The following is a 7,829-nucleotide window of genomic DNA, read 5'->3' as shown; positions in this document are numbered from 1 at the left end:
CTGCAGTTGAGTGCTTATCTTACAGACCCACACCAGGACTCCTGTTTTTTTTTAATTTGTACTAAATCTTTAACATTTACTGTTTTTTGTTGAAAGGCTTATTCATTTTTTTGAAGGTTACTTTGTCAATTTATTAATTTCTTATCAAGTTCAAAACATTATTCTATTTTGAAATTGATTTGACTTCCTCTCTATTTGGAAGTTCTGGAACTTACTCTATTTCCATTTTTTACTTTTTTCTTAATAAATTGACATATCTGATTTCATTCCCTAATTTCAGTCTTGAATTTATTTGTTAATTTTTATTGAAAATTTCTAAATCTGGGTTGACTTCCAGGTGGTGTTGTCATGTAGTCTAACCTCAGGTTGTTGTCTGCCATTGTTGGTTACCTATTTGAAGAGCTCCCTTTAGATTTCTTGTCAGGTTGGTCTGTGGGTTAATTATCTAGTGCTGCTATAACAGAAATACCAAGTGGATGGCTTTAACAAATAGAAATGTGTTCTTTCACAGGTTATTGTTGGTGGTGGTTGTGTGCTATCAAGCTGGTCTGATTCACAGTGATCCTGAACAGGATTTCTGAGACTGTAAACCTTTACAGCATCAGAAAGCCTCTTCTTTCTCTCGTGGAGCAACTGGTAGATTCAAACTGCTGACCTTTTGATTAACAGTCCAGCTCGTAATCCACTGCACTCTCACAGGTTGTTGTTGTTGTTGCTGTTGTTAGGTGCCATTGAGTTGGTTCCAACACTTAGCGATCCTATGTACAAGAAAACGAAACACGACCCGGTCCTGCGCCATTCTTACGGTTGTGTCTTACAGTTAGGAGGGTAAAACTGCAAATTTAGAGGGTCAGCTCTAGAAGATCCCCCACACAGGTACCTTCTCTCAGGAAATCATGTAAGAGTCACCCGCTACCACTACTACTGCAATATCCCTAACGTTTATTGCTGTTGTTTTGTTGTGGTGGGTTTCTTTTCATTTTATCTTTTGAATTATTTTTGTTCCTGTGTTTTCTTCCCATTTTTACTTTGGTTTTATTTATTTATTTCCTTATTAAAAATTGTTATCTATTCTTTCCCCTTCTTTTTTTTCTCTTTTATTCTGATAAGAGGTGAACATCGTTTCCCCATTAGTCTGCCATACGTGCTTCTCCTACCGCCTGCCACCTCAGCCAATGGGTGAGTGCCACCATTTGCTCCTCTACCGCTGGATCAGTGAAAGGACAGCAGTTACCCAACCACCTTCACAACCAGCAGAAAGCAAATCCTACACTCCCACCAGTCACTGCATCCACCTGGAGACAGGTGGGGAGTGTCCCAGTGCAATAAGCAAGTGACCAAAGAAGCACATTCACCTTACCCACCCACAGATATGAAAACAAAGCAAAAAAAAAAAAAAAAATCGGGGTGAAACAAACCAATATGAATGTTTATTATGAATTCCAGGCCCTGTCTGCATCCTTTTGCAACACACATGCTTGCACAGTCAACCAAGCACCAGCCCCCACACCCCACTCCAACCTATCCACCTTACCTTACCTCATATTGTTTATAAGAGGGAAATGAATTTTGTGTTTTTCAGGATCACCTTTTCCTTCCCTCCACCTGTGGAAATCGTGAGTTGCATGAGATGGGCAGAAAGTCATGGATAGTTGCTCATGAATTTACCCTGTTCTTCAAAGTTAGAGTGTGGCACACACAAGAATTTCTGAGAGACATTTATTTCACTCTAATACCTAATGTCTTGGTATGGTGCTGTAGGATAAGCACTCGGCTTCAAGGTTGGTTTGAACCACAAGGTCGGCAGTTCAAACTCACCAGCCACTCCTCAAAAACCCTATACAGGGTCGCTATGAATCAGAACAGACTCAATGGCACTTTACAACAACAGCAATACCAAATAACTTTATTGGATGAAATCCTAGACTTGGAAAACAAAAAAGAGAAGTGAGCAACTTGTGAGACTACAGTATACCTCCATGACACTGGGGACTAGGGGAGTTAACCTGCGGCTAATGCTCAGTCTTGTGAGACAGCTACTCTGGCCATGCCATTCTTCCACATTCCCAGCTTGCTACCCAGAATTAGCAAAATACTTTACTGATATAAATGGCATGAGTGAAAGAAAACATTAGTGGATGTTTTAAAACGAATCCAGCATCAAAACTGGCCTAAATTTCTGAGAAACTGTCCCGGTGTGTTGCTTTAGGATAAACACTGGACTGCTCACCTACCAGTTGTTCCTTGGAAACCTTATATAGGGTTGCTATCAGTTGAAACGGACTTAACAGCACTTAACAATAACAACAAGAAGAATCAGGATCAGCACCAAATTGCTTCCTATAAGGTGGAGGTCAGGCATACCTCCACTCTGTAACTTCTTCCCTATTTCTGACACCAGTTGCCACCCTTCCTAGCCCGGGGCACTTTCCACTTTGCAGCTGAGTTTGATGGCCACACAGAAATTCCCATACTATACTTACAGTATGTGGTTTATTTAGGAAGTAACAGGCTACAACTCAGGATCATGATCAAGTTGGAAGTGACCAGAACGACCTAGGTTCTGTCTAATAAAGTATATGGTTGAGGTTGGGAAGGCTCTCCCTAAGTGGAGAACACATCCAGGGGGAATTACACAACATGCAATGTCTGCTCAGGCTTACTTGTTCTCATTTAAAACTTGTTCTGCAGTAGTCAATTTCATGTGGGTTCTATGGTGAAATTGTTTACTATGGATTTTTAATTAAGCACAAGTAAACCTGTGCTTACCTTATTGGGTTATCTGACACTGAGCAATACCTTTTTTCTTTAGAACAGAACAGTTTCCAACCAAGACAGTGAACAAGCAGGTCCCTTTTGGCCATGCACACATCTCTGCCTTTAGCCTCCATGGTTACTGGCCTCTCGGCTGCTAACTGGCCCAACTCATGGCCACTCTGTGAGCCCATGCCACTCCCTGAGCTGTCACACCTGCTCTGCCACCTTGGTTTTCATTACAGCTCTTACAGGAAGTTCCCTCCTCCTCACTGTCTCCTTACCTCTGTGGGGTTGGATGCTTATAGGAGCAAACCCCCTATCAATTTCAAGAGAAAGACCTCACAAAAGGACCAGTTGAAACTCTCACAGGGCTTTGCCCTGTTCTTAAAAGTTAGTGGTGTTGCACACATAAGAATGACCTTAAGCTTTATTTATTTAACTCTGAAACCAAATCATTTTATTGGAACAAATGGTAGACTTGGGGAAGAAAAGAAAGGTAAGTCAATGTGCTGTAATGTTAGTAGAAGAGAGAAAGAAGGGGATCTTAAATCACTCTAGGCATAGCTTCTCTCAGCAGGGAACAAGCCAACCTCAGCAATAAGGAAGTGCTGAGAAGAGGCTTGGGGGAGAGAGGAGACTGTTGTTGTTAAGTGCTGTTATGTTGGTTCCAACTCATAATGACCCTGTATGGGATTTCTGAGGAGCAGCTGGTCAATTTGAACCACGGAGCTTGGGGTTCAAACTAACCTTGTGGTTCAGTGCTTAGCCTACAGCGTCACACCAGGACACCAAGAGGAAATAAAGTTCGTTAATAATATGCTGAAACCCAAAAAACAAGACTCAAGGGAACCATATATGGACAAATTCTCCATTTTGGCTACTTCAGTAGTCGAACCACTCCCCTGACAAAAGGATATATATAAATAAGAAGCCAAATTTTCCTCGGGGCTCCACCTACTCTTCTTTCATGAGGTGGATATCCCTGTTCTTATTTTTCTGTAAGAATGCTTATGCTTAAAAAACATTTCATTTACCAAAGACTCTTGTCCTTCTAACTTCTTTTGTGCAAGGTATGTGTTACACCTTCCCAATTCTTTGGAAGGATAGGAGAACCATTCCAGGGGCTGCACTTCAACCAAGATAGTAACTATAGCATGCTAGCCTGGCACCAGTGAGTAGAGGAAGTCACCGTGAGGCTCTGGGGAAGCCCACTTAAATCCAGGGTGGGACTGTCAACTAGGTATTCTGCCATAACCACTTCTGGGATCCCCAGCTTGCTACCCAGAATCTGAAAATGTTAACATTTGCATGTTTTCATAAATGAAAACATTTCAGAACGACCCCCTTTATTTTAACACCCCCCCCAATCCCATTTCCTTATATTTCCCTGCCCCTAGGCAGCTCTGGTAGCGTAGTGGTTACGAATCGGGCTGCGAACCTTAAGGTCAGCGGTTCGAAACTACCAGCCGCTCCGCGGGAGAAAGAGGAGGCTTTCTACTCCCGTAAGGATTTACACCCTTGGAAACCCTGTACAGGGTCGCTATGGGTCGGAACCGACTCGATGGCACTTAACAACAACAACAACAGGCAACCATGGCCCCTAATCTGGTAACGTAGTTGCTACGAATTGGGCTGCGAACCGCAAGGTCAGCAGTTAGAAACCACCAGCTGTTCCGCGGGAGAAAGATGAGGCTTTCTGCTCCCGTAAAGATTTACAGCCTTGGAAACCCTGTACAGGGTCGCTATGAGTTGGAACGGACTCCACGGCACATAACAACAACAACAGACAACCATGATGTGATTTTCAGGCAATATTCTTATCCTTTTACCTTGCAAATGCATGCACAGATACAATCTACCACCCCACCTCACCTTCCTTACAAAGCAAAGATTACCTTTCTGCTTTCCAGGCTCATCTGAAATACCTTTTTCCTTCCTCCACCAGGAGCGATCTTGAGCTGCATGCATTTGGTGCCTAGGTGGGTTGGAGATTCCTGGACACTTGCATGGGGATGTGACCTGTTCATCAAAGTTTAAAGTGTTGCACGCATAAGAATGACCAGGAGACATTTTACTCTGAAATCAAATCACTTTATTGCAAGAAACGGCAGGCTTGGAAGAGAAAAAGCAGCGAACGTGTAAAACTGCAGCATGCTTGAAGTCACCAGGTGGTTACGACTTTGGGCTCGGTGCTGTCGTCCAGGTTGAACTTGTCGAAGAGGTAGTCAGCCATTTGGGGGTTTTCGGCCCACAGCTTGCGCAGGATGTTCAAGAGGTTGTCCAGCGTCTTCATGGCTCTCACGTGCTCCTGCAGAAAGTGGCTCTCGAGGAAGTCACACAGATGTACGTCACGGTTCTCGGCGGCCATCCAGTGCAACTCTAGGAGGCGGTGGTTGATGTTCTGCTCCAGGTGGAAGGTGTAATCCATGGCGTGGAGCCCGCTGCGCCATGCGGTCACATCGGCTGTCTCGATGTCCGAGAAATGGATGCGGCCCCCGCGATGGTTCTGCAGCCACAGCAGTGTCTCCACCTTCCAGTCCTGCTTGCGCGACAGATTCAGAAAGTAGGCGGAGAAGTTCTTCAGGGCAATATCTTTGCGGTCGAAGTGGAAGGCCATGGACAGGTAGGCGTAGGAAGCGTAGAGCTCCATATTGATCTGCCGGTTGATGGCAGCCTCGCACATCTGGTGGTAGTTTTCACGAACCAGAGGGGATGGTGCGGTCGCCATGGTGGGCAGGAAAGGCTTGGATGTTGGTGGCTTGCGGTGATCGCAGCGGAGTCAGAATGTGCTCAGGGTGGATGAGGAAGTAGGGCGGTGTCTCTGGGAGTTTGCGCAGGGTGGCTGCTGGGGCAATATAGAGGGCGGGAGGGCGGGATCAGGTCTCAGGGGCGGGACTCAGCAGGTGGTTGGGACCCGGATGATGAGTCCTTACTTGGGGGTGGAGAATGGGGGTGGAGAATGGCTGGAGGGGCGCTAGAACCTAGTTCCGTAGAGCAACTACCTGGACCGCTATGAGCTGAGTGTCAGCCTCTACTGAGTTTTAAATTTGAACAATAGTACTTCTAGGTTCCAAGAATTTTCTCTTAACATTTCATCGCTCTGTTTTGTTGCTGCATGATGATGCACTGGACTGCAAGGTCAGTTTGAACCTCAAGGTCAGCGGTTCAAACCCACCAGCCAGTCCTCGGAAACCCTATACAGGGTTACTATGGGTCGGAACCGACTTGATGCCACTCAACAACAGCAATAACAATCTCTGGTGTGGCGTCCTGGTGTGACGCTGTAGGTTAAGTACTAGATTGCTAACCATTACATCGGAGGCTCAAACCCCACCAACCACTGGGTTGCCATGAGTTGGAATCGACTCGTAGCCAATTGGATGGAACTTAACAATAACATTCTTATTTTATAAACCCATTGTCTTCTCCTAAAATCTGAGAAAATGAATTTCAATTTGTACAATTCTCTTCTGTTGACTGTACTGTATCTGTTGTCTCTCCCCCAGTGAGTTCTGGTTATTCATCATGATCCTCTTTCATTTTTCCCAAATACCAGACAAAACTCTGTACATTTATAAGGGCAAAAAATGACTTATTTGATTAATACAGGCAATTACCTATTGCCACTCATAGAGTGGATTCCAACTCACATAGCGACCATATACAGGATTTCTGAAACTACATTTTTATGGGATCGGACAGCCTCATTTTACTTCTGAGGAGTGGTTGGTAGGTTTAAACCACTGACCTTGCAGTTAGCAGTGCAACACCTAACCTACAGTACCAGTGGGATCCCTTGAATGGCTTTATTCTGCACTTGGTATGTCCCATTTCCCATACTGGTTCATCTGAAGGAGGACAGATGTGTTAATGAGACGGATTTTCATGGGAGAATCCATCATAAGCCTAATCGATCGTATGTCCAATGAGTGGTTTTCTTCCTTTGGGATACATGGCATGCAGCTAGTAGGAGCCTTCCTGTTTGCCAAAATAAGCAAGGCATTGCTCTGGCATTGGAAGATTTCAGTGTATATCCTTCTAGGTTGCTGTGTGCTTTTGTTTTCCAGTCTCTTTCAAGTCTCCGATAAGTCTCTTTTCAAAATCCCTGCTTTAATTTGGGATCCCTTTCTGTCAAGTAGGAAGCCCTGGTTGTATAAGCATAAATGGCTCATCTGCTAATCAAAAGAAGACAGTTTGGACCCTCTAACTGCTTCTCATAAGAAAGACATGACAGTCTACTTCAGTAAAGATTTACAGTATTGGAAACCTTATGGGGAAGTTCTACTCTGTCATGCTGGGTCGTCATGAGTCTGAATTGACTGGATGTTAGTGGGTATTCAGGCAGGTAAAACTGAAAACTGTCTTTCTAGTTTCGTTTTAGGGATGAATCAGGAATCACAGCCACTGGAGTTTACTACCCAATGTAAACAATAGTTGGGGATCATCACAGACAAGCAAAGAGAAATTGATCTGCATTTCAGAGAGTAATTTTAATCTCAGATTGACCCAGAACCCTCATAAGTGCTTTGATTTCATTAACTGATCTTGAAATTTCTCAAAATGTGACTAATTTTCTACTGCAAGTTTTTTTTATTTTTTTATTTTAAGTTTACCAATCTAATTGCCTCTGACTTACCTATCTTCCCAGAATCCTAACGACGTATTTTCTGCTATGTGTAGATTTTTTTTGTGTGTGTGTGTAGATAATTTTTTTTATGTTTACTCCACCACCACAATCATTATTATTTTTTTTTTTTACTACTAGAACTGAAAATACCTCATTTCACTTTCGGCACTGATCCAGTTGAACCGTCTCTAGTGTCATTCCAAGTGGAGAGGTGGCCTCTTTTAGGCCTCTTGTGCTATCACATTAAATGCATCATGGTTTAACTGTTTCAGTTTCGCTACTTGACCTAATTGACCACCTTGGCACTTGGCAGTGTTGACACATTGGTGTAGAAGGCAGGGTAGTCTCCAAAGAGAAAGTGGGAACATTATGTGAAGAAATTGTTAGCCAGACTCAGATTTTCAGGTTACTTCATGACATGTCTGCTGGTCATTAAACCCCTTTA

General features: G+C 43.7%; 1 pseudogene; it reads right to left on the bottom strand.

Annotated features, from left to right (window-relative positions):
• Window positions 1-4,918: 4,918 nt before the first annotated feature.
• LOC102820129 lies at window positions 4,919-5,485 on the bottom strand (annotated as a pseudogene).
• Window positions 5,486-7,829: the final 2,344 nt, after the last annotated feature.

The sequence above is a fragment of the Chrysochloris asiatica genome, unplaced genomic scaffold (assembly GCF_000296735.1).
Source record: "Chrysochloris asiatica unplaced genomic scaffold, ChrAsi1.0 scaffold00595, whole genome shotgun sequence".
Taxonomy (NCBI): Eukaryota; Metazoa; Chordata; class Mammalia; order Afrosoricida; family Chrysochloridae; genus Chrysochloris; species Chrysochloris asiatica.
Note: the sequence above shows the minus strand (reverse complement) of the source record. Positions and strands in the feature narration are given on the sequence as shown.